The following is a 13130-nucleotide window of genomic DNA, read 5'->3' as shown; positions in this document are numbered from 1 at the left end:
ATTAGATATTTGCATTAACAAGTTGGTGTAGAGTTCTACCTAATAAAGTGCTCACTCAGTGTATATACTGTATGTATGTACATGTACCTCAGTCCACCCTGGTCTCTGTCTTGCCTCAGCAGCCAGTTTAGGAGATCAGAGATGAGTGGTTTTTGAGGAAGGCATTGAGAGCTGCACAATGTTGATGCTTAAACCAGTTTAGCAGTGGCCTGACTTTCAAGGGCAGCAACCCCCCCACCCCCCACCACCAACCCTCCAAGTGACACCCTGCTATTCTGTCCCAGGGCAACAGCATAAGAGCCAGAACAAGGTTTCTAACCCAGGTGAGTGTTGGGGGTATTTCCTGCTCCAAAGATTTTGTTGAGAGGGGAAGAGAGACAGGAGAGGGTGGGAGAGAATGACATTGAGGTACCAGTTGGTGTCATGTGCTCTCTCGGACCCTAGTGTCCTAGTTCTCGTCTTTATCTTTTCCCCTTCCTTTATTCTTCTCCATCTTGGACTCTTACCTTCATTCCATCACCCTTTCTCTCCCAGGCTTTCTCCTCCTCCCTTATCTTTTTCATCACATTAGGTCTACTTCTCACATCTTCTCTTTGACTCTTCCCTTTCCTCATCCAATAACCCCACCCCCCACACCGAAGCCAATATCTGTCTGGACACAACAGTAACTGTACGTAGCAAAGCACTCATACATTTGATATATTCTACTACTTCCTCCCACACGGGGAATCAGACGCTATTTTGGCCTGCACCAGCACTGATGTCCCCCCTGGGGTCTGTGATGTCGCAGCAGGGCATTAAGCTGATTGGGAGAGGGCACACTCTGTCTGTGCCATCTTCTGCTGCCCCAGAATTCTTTTGGTGCGTGGGAGCAGGAGGTAGTGTATAAGTACTGCTATTTGCATATTCAACTCAGGACTCCAGTGGTTTTCAAAATGTCACAGTACTTGATTTTTAAAAAATAAAATGAAATAAGAAGCAAAGGTAAAGGGCTGAAAACTAATGTAAACTGTGTTTACTGTGCAAATTAAACTTTTCAAGAGAAGCACATCAAAGCCTTTTCTTGAATTGCATAATTAAGCATGCAAAATTAAGAATGTTTGAAAAGAAAAGTCTCAACAATGGCCTCAGTGTTCTGTTCATACTTCATATCTGCGGGAGGTGAAAGTCCAGCAGAGTCAATCTGCACAGAGCTCTGTCCCTTACACTGTAAATGTACGTCATTCCTTCACAAATTAATGTGGAATCTTGGTATAATCTTTTTTATATTCAAGTTTATAAGCCTGTGCTCCATGAAATGAAACACTGGCACAGTGCAAGCTCTGCCCACTAAAGCTGATGGAGGTGATGACACATAAGGGAAATGTAGTCCTTCCCAGGATTTCCTTCCACCCACTTTAATACGTAATACTTAGAGGATGTTAAATGACCTTCATGACTGGTAGAAACATCACTGCTCCAAGCTGCTGAAATGCCATTGGCTCTGTATTCCAGGCATCATGCAGTGAATTCAGGGTGGAAGGAAAACTGAGCTTTCATTTGTGATTAATAGAAAATGATTTGTGTGTACGTCATTATCAAACAAGCAGAAGTACCTTCAACTTTACTGTGGACTGTATGCATGGCCTAATGTTTCCTGAGGAGGAAATGACTGTTTCACAGGTTGCCATGGGAACTGAACAGACAAGAGGACGTAGACCGCAAGGAGTGGTTTTGAAACGCAAGAGCTACAATGGCAGATCTCGCTGCTGAGTCAGCCATTTCCTGTCTCATGCAGGCCGTGTGGCTTTAGTAGAGTGCGGAGAGTCCTGGGAACCTCATCTGGGAACCTCACCCTCTCCAATGCAATCTCCCTTTAAAGTGTGACTGTAAGGACATAATTCTGTTCTCAATCACACACACGTACACACACCTCACCAAATGCACTGTGCCTACCAACTTGCTTTTCATTTATTATCTCTACCCCATTGGCAGTGGATTGCAGTAGAGAAGAGGCAAGAGACCCAACTTTAATGTGGAGCTGACATGTTTTGCAGCCATTACATGGCGCAGTATGAGCTGAGAGACAGGCAGTCCCTCTGCTGCGCATTAGCAGTCAGTAATGAGTGCTGCAATGTACTTCATTGTTTTCTGCCACACAGCTGCGATTCGGAAATGGACACGCTTTCTCCAATGGCGCGCAGCCACCGATGGACAAACAATTCAGAAAGGTCCTTCCGATCGCTTTAATTAAAGGACTCATAATTACTGGTGTGAGGCAGAGCTGAGCTTCCGTAAGCCAGCACAAACTGACCTCTGGGACTCTGTGCAAGCTTCCTCACCACCGAGGGAATGCTAGCACGGCACACTACACGGCCATGTGTCCTTCCACACCACAGCCTGGGAGAGGACGACATTATTCTTACTCCAAATGAGGTGTGCTGGGAATCTGGCTGCTGCTCCTGCTATCGTTGGAAGGACTGTGTGGATTTATGGATGGGGCCTGTAAGAGATGGGATCGAGAGAGGGATTTTGGGCCAGACCACTGTCCCAGATCTGAAACAACTGGTACAAAAGGCAGATGATCTCATTCATGTCCTTAACCTTGTGCACCTTGACTTGGGTAACTCAGCTCCAACCCAGACCCAAATGTCCAAGTAAATACATTCATTATTTATTTAGGCACGCACATTTTTAGTCCGGCAAGCAGCTGTAATGTTAAATCAAAACATGTTGCACTGACAAGAAACATCAGTACGACTGGAGGAAGGTTTTGTACAGTATGTGCAACAAATAAATAAATGAACATGGTGCTGTATGAAAATGCTAAATTGAATTATGAAACTCTGGGAACTTTGAGTGCAGCTGTGTAGTGATGCGACCTCTCGCTCTCTGCCTTTGCTCAGGCACAAAGCTGACGTGAGTCTCTGCCCTACAGCGCCCCACAGGAAACACAGAGCAGATCTCAGTGTGTGCCAGAGACAGCTCCCTGTTCCTCCCATATTACTCACTCCAAACACGGGCTGGCATCTATTTCAATCACAGGAAAGGGCGGAAATTCTGATATTGCTTAAATCTATGCATCACCCATGTCAGTAAGGGTTATTCATCAGCTATTATTGATTTATTATAAATGTAAATGCTGGTGTTGAAATGATGACTGGTTTGAACAATGCTGGTGGATTAGCCTTTGTCTTATTGAATAGTCATAACAAAAATATTCTGTAATGTATACACAGAAGTAAATCTAGTAAATCTAGTAAATCTAATCTTCTTTTAATCTGAGTGAACTGGCTGAGTGAACATGACTTTATATGGGAAAGGCTGTACTAGAGCATCAGAAACTGCTCAGCTTTCCCCACAGCAAGTTACACATAAAGGCAATGCAAGAGTTGCAACAGCACAGGGCGCTTCACCAGCATCGCTGCAGCACTTGTTTATGGCTCTCCTGGCCTGGTGGTGTGGCGGGAGCCTGGGCGGTGGGATCCCCTTCAGAGTAATTACCCCGCTCGCTCCGGGCGGCGGGATGGAAGACGGACAGTGTACTGGAGCTGTGTGAGTGCGGGGAGGGATTGCAGGGAGGTGGTTTTTGGGCAGGAGGTAAAAACCTGCCCGGCTGAGACGGGCGCTTGTCTCGTCTGCCGTTGCGCTGCAGGGCCGAGGGCGCTGCAAGTCTGGGCCGCTGTGAGCCGCACTGCAGACGGCTGAGAGCCTCCCACCAAAGCCCCCGGATCAGCCCCGCTCCCCCCTGTTCTCCCGCCTCTGCTCCATCACACTTGAACTTTTCTGGAGGTATAAACCGCTCACGCTCCGCTCCTTTTGAGTGTCACATTCCCAGCACCCCTCGAGGGGATATTTCCCCTCGTGCACACACAGGCTTAGCCGGGCTAACCGCACACAAAGCCTCAGATATGCATTGGTTTAAATATGTTTATTTTTTTTGTGAGATGAGCAATGTGCTGTCAGAGGGGAGATTCTGTCCCTGTGTCTGCTTGACAAGGGGCATGTGAGAGTGTGAGTGAGCGTGTGGTGCATTTAACAACGTGCAGCCGCTTATTCAAATGTACGAAGCATCACGATTGTTAGAAAGTATGTGATGCCATCTAGAGTAAAATATAGAAGTCTCAGTCTATCCCTGCTACTCTGTGCCCGAGCATAATGATTGGAGAATGACACTCAATGATCCCTATAATCCATGCAGCTGCCCTAGTCTTAACCAGTCAAAAGACCCCACAACAAATTGATATAATTGGTTCGGATCAGTTGGTGAAATGGATGACTTATAATGCATGACAGGTTAGCCTCCACCCATTTTCAGGAGTTCAAGAAGTCTCTCTCTCCCATTGCCCCGAGACCTCAAGGCCTCTCTAGTGAAATCAGCAGATGGCTGATGCAGCGGCTCTTTAATGTTACCTGCATCATGTGACAGGGAGAAATAGGAGAAGCGGTATACACTTTCTCTATATCTGCCATTTTGTTTCTGAGGTAATAACAGAGATATTACATTAGACAGGGGTTGTCAAAAAGAAGAAAAAAAGCACCCACAAGATTTTGTAAGCCAAAGGTGCAGCGGTGCACTGTTCCTCTCAGACATTCGGCTGCGCTGCCTAGACAGGATCCCGCCCGGACTTTTTCAACAGGGATGGCACGTCTGCTGAGTGAATACCTACTTCAGCTGCTGAACAAATACACCCAGACCCACGAGGCCCGTTTACTCCCATCCTGCCCTGCATAACCCAGAGAACACACCCCACCCAGGCCCACAGGTCAGAGGCTAATCTCCCCCACCACACAAAATAGCTTCTAATGAGCATTGACAAGGCTGGCACACAAATTTACTCAGCACATGACCTGATGATCTAATTTCAGTTTTACACCACCTAGTTTGGACCTAGGTTGATTTTGATAAGCCTAAGGTTTTACCGATATCTCTAACCGTTTTATTCTTGATTCTCAGTCTCATAATGGCTTCTTGGCACAACATTGATCCTCATGTTGATAAGCAGCAATAATAGTTTTCAAAGGTGATCGAAAAATGAGAGGAAAGACTAGGTGCAGAGAGCTCTCTTATACCCGCATTAAGGAGGTAATTAAACACACCTGAGGCTATTAAAAACACCTGTGACACCATGTGTCCAAAACATTATGGTGCCCTGAAATGGGGGAATGTATACAAATACCATTTAATAAAATCTGAGATTGTGCACTTTAAGCACATGTTAATTGGTGATTCCAAACGTAAAATTGTGGCATAATGGGTCTTTGTCCAAAACATTATGGAGGGCACTGTTTTGGACAAACACACACACACACACACACACACAGTCGGATATACACCTGCGTCAAATCAGACAGAGGTGTTTGCTGTGTGAACTGGATCTCATTAAAATATGTCCGTGGTTTCACACTGTTGGAGAGGGGGAGCAGTCACAGGAGGACAGATTCTCTGCTCTGAGTATTAGCCAACACGTTTGTTAGCTGTATTAGTCCTGCAGAGAAGAGCACACGGCTTATGAACGTCAGTGAAAGGCAACCTTGTACCCCAAAAACACCCTCAATGTGTGTGCACTGATTCCAACACATTTTACTTCAAACCTGACACTCAATAGTTATCTCAGTTATCCGTGGTACTCTATACATTACAATGTATTGCGCCGGTGGTCTCGGAACTGTAATGAGGTGTTACTACGCAGAGCACAGATAATGGTCCCACAGTATTATAGTAATGCTAATGCACAGATGCTCAGTCATAAATTCACCATCCCTGTATCATCTTGTCTCCTCCTGCAGGCCTTATTGGAATCATCTGTTTTATAGGGTTTACAGCCCAAATGTGAACCCAGACTCAAATGCAGGACTGAACAATTACAAAGCCTTACAATAAATTAACATGAATCACGCTTGACTTATAAAAACAGCGATCACCCTCAATTATAAAATAGCTTATCCGCAACATCAAGGCCCGTTCCTTTGTCTGAAGGAGGAGAACATATTCCTGCTTGGCAATATAGATTTAATTGTGGTATGTAGTTTGAGGCAGTTCTGAAGTGATTGTATGCTTTGCCGGCTTTTTTGGCTTTGCATGCCAAATCGTTAAACAGGCCACAGATGGAATGTGCTTATGAACAAGGCCGGGTCATACGTCAGGGTGGCTAGGGGCTCGGTTTGCACTTAGTCATGATGCTCTGCGACTTTGGGCTCTCGCACAGCGTTTGATTCGCTCTCAGTACATGTTTCAGCCAGAGTGACAGCATTTCCTGTTTGTGAGAGACACTTGCTGACCTCCACTGAAGACTGCATACTTGGACTGTAATGTGTTCTGGATAGACTGCTGTGCTTAAATCCCCATGACACCCAGCAGTCAAAGAACAGCAAAGCCCCGCTCTCCGGAGAGCAGAGGCTGAAGTTAGGTCAGGCTGAGTGCATCATTCCCCTGAGATCACTTAGCCCATAATAGGCCTGAGGGCAAAGAACCAAGTGTGCTAGTGCTGAGCGGCTGCAGCCACAGTTGTACACGCAACCCAAGTCAGAAGCATTCCTGTCCTGGGCTCAAAACTCATTATTTAACACCGTACATAATTCCACTGAATTGCAGCAATAAATGAATTTGGAAAAAAAGGAAGATAAAAAAAAACTGCTCTTTGTTCAGCAGTCAGGCCAGCTAAATTTTGACAAGCAAGGGGAATGGAGAGAGGATGGTACAGTGAGGTTTGAGTAATCAGTGTCATCACTGAAAAAAGAAGAGTAACGCCTACATGACAGCAAACAGCAAGAACATCAATAAAATAATAAACGTTCTTCTGAAAGCACTTGAAAGACGGCCTGAGGTTTCAGTGGCCAATAGTACTCCATGTGTAAGTGTTTCTCTTTATTGAGGACCGTGACGATTTAGCAGTTCGACTGGGCCCACACTGTTTTATGGAGCCTGATCAGTTAGTATCAGAACACTGGATGACTTTTGGCCAGGCGTCTTTGGAGGGGTTTCCTAAGCCCTGTCCTTGTGTAAGTCCTGATTTATCACATGTACACGTGGCTATGTGAGGCAGAGGGGGATTCTTTTTTTTTGTGCCAGGGTTTTTTTAATTATTTTATTATTTGTTCGACATGTGTTACCAATGGAAAATAAACAGACATTCTCAGCAAAAAAACCCCCCAAAAAAAACTATGCCCAGGGAAAAAGTGAACCATCAATATCCAAATGTGAGACAAGAGTTACATGACGGCAGGATAAGGGTGGGGCATGGGGGTGTTAGAGGGTGGGGGTGGAACTATTAAGGGGTTCAACCCAGAATTTCAAACTTAAGTCTGGTGCTTTGCTCATAATAAACAGAAATATTAATTAGGGGCTCAGATTCCCATGCACTGTGTCTCCAGACAGCCCAAAGAACTCACTCAGCACTTCCACACCATAGAGACGCGCCATTTGGACCGTTGTTCTGTTTAGACACAGCTTAGCACGAGTGTACATTGGCCAGCGCTGAAGCATGATATTAAAGCCCTGACAATAATTGATACCTGCAAGCATTAAGGACATGTTTGCTTTTCCTTGGGTAGCTTTGGACATTTCCGTCTGGGTGTGCGCGAGTTTGTTCCCAGAGCTGAACTCTACGGAGAGAAGGGTGATGCCTGTTTTAGAGCCACTGTGAGAGACGCATTTGAACAAGCCATTTATCCCGTTTACGAGACTCACCTGCATTTACCTTCTTCTGTTTGTGCTGTGGTAGGAAGTGTCCCGCTGCAGGTATGTGTCAGTAAATACCTGTAGGGGTGGGGGTGGGGATTGCTCGTTTCCTCTCGAATATGAAAAGGATGAAAGGGGAACCCCTGTATTTCAAGGGGCAAGAGGGACACAAAGCAGCATTAATCATACTGGCTGTGCTTGCTCCCTACAGATCAGCAGGGGGCTCAGACTGCCCCCCCAGCCCTGCCCCCTGTCCAAACGTCAGGTAATAAAACCCCCCTGGTACATTTAACCACCCTATTTTAATACATCAAGCCGATTACGCCTGACATCAGGGTCAATGCAATAGGGTAGGCTGTCTGTCCTGCCAAGATTCTTTGTGTGGAACACTGAGGACATTTTGGGAATGTCTGAGCCAGTTGGAGAAGTACCAGTGGGGAGTGGGGTATCAGTCATGTGTATATTGGGGATGTGGGTAGCATTCCTACTTCTGCTCTGATAAGTTATATAGCTATGCTGTAATTATGCATTTGTGGCATTCGTCTTTACTACTTAATTTGACCCAATGGGATATGTTGGGTTCACACAGCTCCAGAACATTGATTGTTTTCTATCCTGTGGCCTGGAGCAATCAGGGGTAATTATTGTGAAGGAGATCCTACCACCCAGGTTCCTGCCACACTACCAAAGGCCAGAAGCACAATAAACAAGTGCTGTGGTCTTGGCAAGATTGTAAAAATTTGCAAGTTTCCCTATCAATAGATTTGGACGGTCAGGAAACTGAAATGCATTAATAACTTGAATGAGAGATGGAGACAAAGTATGTGAGGGGGAAGGGGGTGGAGGGTTGGAAGTGGGGTGGGGGGATGAGTGCCAGGTGTTTATATCCCAGAGGGGAGCTGTCAGATTCCAGCCCATACAGACCCAGATCTGGGATTCCCGCCGTCAAACACTGGCTCTGATAAGCGACGGGCAATCCACAGAACCCTCTGTCCTGCCAGGCTCCCAGTTCTCAGGTATTAGCGCTGTATGTCAGCAGATGGAGGGTGCGATAAGGGTGCAGGACACAACGAGGGGCAAACGGAAGAGCGGAGCGTGATAATGTCTCCTGACAACAGGCCCAGAGTGATGGCTACAGTGTGATGGTATGCAGAACATGTCTGTCCGACCGTGCTAGTGAGCAGGGCTGGATTATGAGGCCAGAGCTCCCTAGGCCTGGATATTCTATACAGAGAAACGCCTCTGAGCGTGAACATACAGTAGCTCTCTCCCGCAATGTAAACAGACAGTGTCTTACAGTGCAAGAGCACAGTATTGCACTGCATTAGTGTGAATGTACTGTACTATACTTCATCCCGTAAGCTTTCTCATCATCTCCTCTTTCTTTGAGTGACATTTGCAGAGCTCTCCCACTGACGTGCTATGTAGCCCAGCAGCTCCTCTTGTATCCTGTGGGATTTCATTATGCTGAAGGCCGATTAGGAAGGAGCAGGAGAGCCCTCCAGGGCTCTGTCCCAGGAGCACTGAGGGAAAATATCCAAGCTCCGGGTCGATGGGAGCTGCCAAAGCCCACTGGCAACATCAGGATTAGGCTGTTATGGCAAACGCCAGATCCTGGAAAACAAACAGTGTCTGCTTTGCTCCTAACCCAATGAGGATTCTTACAGCCATATTTGATGCATGTTATGGAGCTTAAAGGAAACAATGATATTTATACCTAAGTGTCTCAGACAAGCTCAGACAAGAAATAAAAGAAAAGAAAACAAAGACATTATTACACTTGTTATAGTTTCAAATGGACAAAATTTATACAGAGTAAAAAGTTAAATCAACTCTTTATTGAGTACTATTAATTCTTTTAGTGTGTACTGTACATAAATGTGTACTGTATATGTAAATATAGATTATATATTTATGTGTTTGATGTATTGCTATGCCATATTAGAGTATATTGAAACACAATTCCATATGAGACTCACTTTTCTGTTACATTTTCCCAAACAATATTTTTACTGGGGTCGTACTAAAATTTATAAAATATTTGATGGAGGAAAAACATGGGAAGCGATATCTAGAACTTATCTTAAATAAAGAATAAGAAGCCTGAGTGAATTAAAATCACAAAACGGAGGCCAGACATGCAGTATTTAAACTTTAACAGCTAAGACCGATGGCTGGTGAGGCTGGACGCGCCTCGGTCGAATGGGCAAGATGGAAACAGAAGCTCAGATTGGCAGACTTTCTAATTATCTCTGAGAATCCAGCTGCTGAGCCAAGACCATCCACTGAATCCTGGAGGATTTTATTGGTTGTATCCTCCCACTCTTCTCCAATGATAGGCATTAGCATCTTAAACTGTAATTGCCGCCTCTGGGGAAACTCGCTGGCATGTCCTCTGGTTGGAGGTGTGAGAATTGTTAAAAACAGGTAAAATGTGGCTTATGGGAGGAAGCTTTTGAATGCTGAGTTAGGAGTGGCTGCATAGAAACCTGAAATGGTGTTACCATGTTGAAGGGGATGACCATATTGAAGTGAACACAAAATCCTGAACCTGCAATGTGTCTTCTCTCAGCCTGCATATATGAAGATCGTAAAGAATACTGTTCTGCAGGAAGTATTTGAACAATGTGAAAATGAGAAATAGCATGACATCACTGATAATTATGCCTTCATTATGAACTGCCTGCTAAAATGCATAGAATAATGGATATTACTGAACACAGCTAGATGAAAGAGCGTAATGAAAACCAGTCACCAATAAAACCGTTCTGGAAACAGCTTGATTATTTTCAATAACTAAAAATAAGATCCTTTGCTTAGAGCAAAAAAACAATTGTTGCACAACAGTAATGGCACAATAACTGTCCCGTTCTCATTAAATGCATCATCATTGCCTTAGCATTAAACTTGACAATGGATAAAATAATCCAACTCATGTTTCATGGAATTACCACCTACTTTAGATTTCCTCCCAGCTGTCACTCAGGGATTATGTTCCTGTTCAGCTATTTTTCTCAGCTGTTGTCCCAGCTAATGCAAGCTGACATCAACTGCTAAAGGAAATCAGACTGAGTTGTGTATGAATTATCATTAACACCAATGTCAGCTCATAGGATCTATTCACCAGTGGCTGCTTGTACCTGCTGAGAATAAGAATAAGATGTGTATGTGTACTCTGATTTCCCCCACTGTATTTTGAAATTTGGCTTTTTTTATATACACCTAACAATAAGTACAACCAGGGGAAATAACGTATAATCCTATGTTGTAGGTTTAAGAGACCATGGAGCAGACCTATTCTTCCACACCTTGATTTTAAAACCATCTTTTTTGGAGCGGGGTAGTATGTTTGTGCAGCAGGAACTCCCTAATTGCATCATTCTTATTACCCACCTCCCAAAACAAACACACACACACATACACACACAAAGGACAAACTTCAACCCATCAGTTGTAGTATACACCCCTTTTCTATTCATAAAACAGTAGCAGTCCTGCTGGTTCATTTACCAACACGTGTGAGAAGTAACTGCTCATGTATGGATGGGTAAGGCTCTTCTTCCCCACACTGAAACAACACCCTCCTCCCCCAAACCAACCCCCATGTGTGGGGTCCCAACTGGGCTTTGTTGCTATGGCTACAGCCACAGTTATATTGCCACATTGAACACAGAGATCAATTTCATACCTCCAAGGTGAAGAGTCACATAACTCCTCACTGCCTGGATGCGATATAATGGTAATTGGACAGATTATACAGTATATTCCATACAATTTATTAATAAAACGTATTGATTCGTTTTCAATACAACATGCAGGTAATAATTTGGAAACATTTCTTTGAGGAAAACATGTTTAAGCATTCAAGACTAATTGCAACTGCTAGAGTCCTTAAAGCTTTCATGAGATGCGCACTAGTTCAATGTAACTGAATTACATTTCCTCTCATTGGCTCCCATATGTACCGTATATCATATAATTCAAATAAGTGCTCTTCCTGGCAGTATGTCCAAAGAGTATACATTAATAGTCACACAGATACATAACACATATGAACACAAACACATGCATGCATGTATATGGACATGCCTGCACAAAGCCAGACAGACACACACACAGATTTATAATTTGAGATGTAAATCACCGTGACCCTGACCAGGAATAAGCAGGTTAGATAGTGGATGGAAGGAAGGGGGGATGGTAAGCAATGACAATGCTACTTACTTGGAACTGAGGTGTAATCCTGTGTAAAACCCCCTGTAGTTATTTGCATAGCTGATAGCTTGCAGGGGGTCTATAGAAAAGGAAATCTTTGCTGAGAAAGCCCCTGCTTTAGGCTTGGCTTTAACATAAGGATTAGGCTCCATTTACACTTTCCTACAAAGACCTGCTAATGTTTCTTCTCAGCAAAGAGCCTGACCACAGTATTTGTACTGAGAATCTGCTGGAATGTCAGAGGACAACTGTCCTCCCCTCTGCCTCCACATGCCCACGGTTTGTGTAAACCTGACAGAGGAAAGCTTTCAAGTTCCAGGGGTTATTTATGATTGCCTGTGTCAAAGCTGGCTTCAACATCACAGACAAGAGGAGATTACATTATTTAAAATGTATTTCAGGTGCACTTGTAAGGCAAACAGAGGGAAAACAATGATGGGTAAACAAAAGCCCACTGGGAATCACACATCCATTCCCTAACCAAAATGTAGAGGTTAATACTATACTGGGATGCACCTTTTCTGATTATTCTTCCCAGTGACCTGGGAAAACTGTGATCAGAGACTTGGAAGCAAAGTGGGTTTGTGTGCATTGCTGTGGTCAGGGATTGATGGCAGCTGCTAGCTAGTAGGCGATTAAGGAGCAGCAAAGGGGTGCTGGTGCAGTGGTAGCCTAAGGAACCTGAACAGACTTAAGGCAATACTCTGAAGAAAGCCAGGTTCATCCCATTACTACTCATGAATGGCTACTTACACTGATCAGCCACAACATTAAAACCACTGACAGGTGAAGTGAATAACATTCATAATCTTGTTACAATGGCACCTGTCAAGGGCTGGGATATATTAGGCAGCAAGTGAACAGCCAGTTCAAGTTGTGAAGGTGTCCTGGTTTGATGAATCACATTTTCCTTTACATCATGTGGATGGCTTGGTGCGTGTGCGTCATTTAACTAGGGAAGAGACTGCACCAGGATGCACTACGGGAAGAAGGCAAGCCAGCGGAGGCACTGTTATGCTCTGGGAAATGTTCTTTTGGGAAACCTTGGGTCCTGGCATTCATGTGGATGTTACTTTGACATGTACCACCTGCCTAAACATTGTTGCAGACCAAGTACACTCCTTCATGGCAACAGTATTCCCTGATGGCATTGGCCTCTTTCAGTAGGATAATGCGCCCTGCCGCACTCCAAAAATTGTTCAGGAATGGTTTGAGGAACAACACGTGTTGACTTGGCCTCCAAATTCCCCAGATC

Source organism: Conger conger, chromosome 14, assembly GCF_963514075.1.
Source record: "Conger conger chromosome 14, fConCon1.1, whole genome shotgun sequence".
Taxonomy (NCBI): domain Eukaryota; kingdom Metazoa; phylum Chordata; class Actinopteri; order Anguilliformes; family Congridae; genus Conger; species Conger conger.
This window is presented reverse-complemented; position numbering follows the sequence as displayed.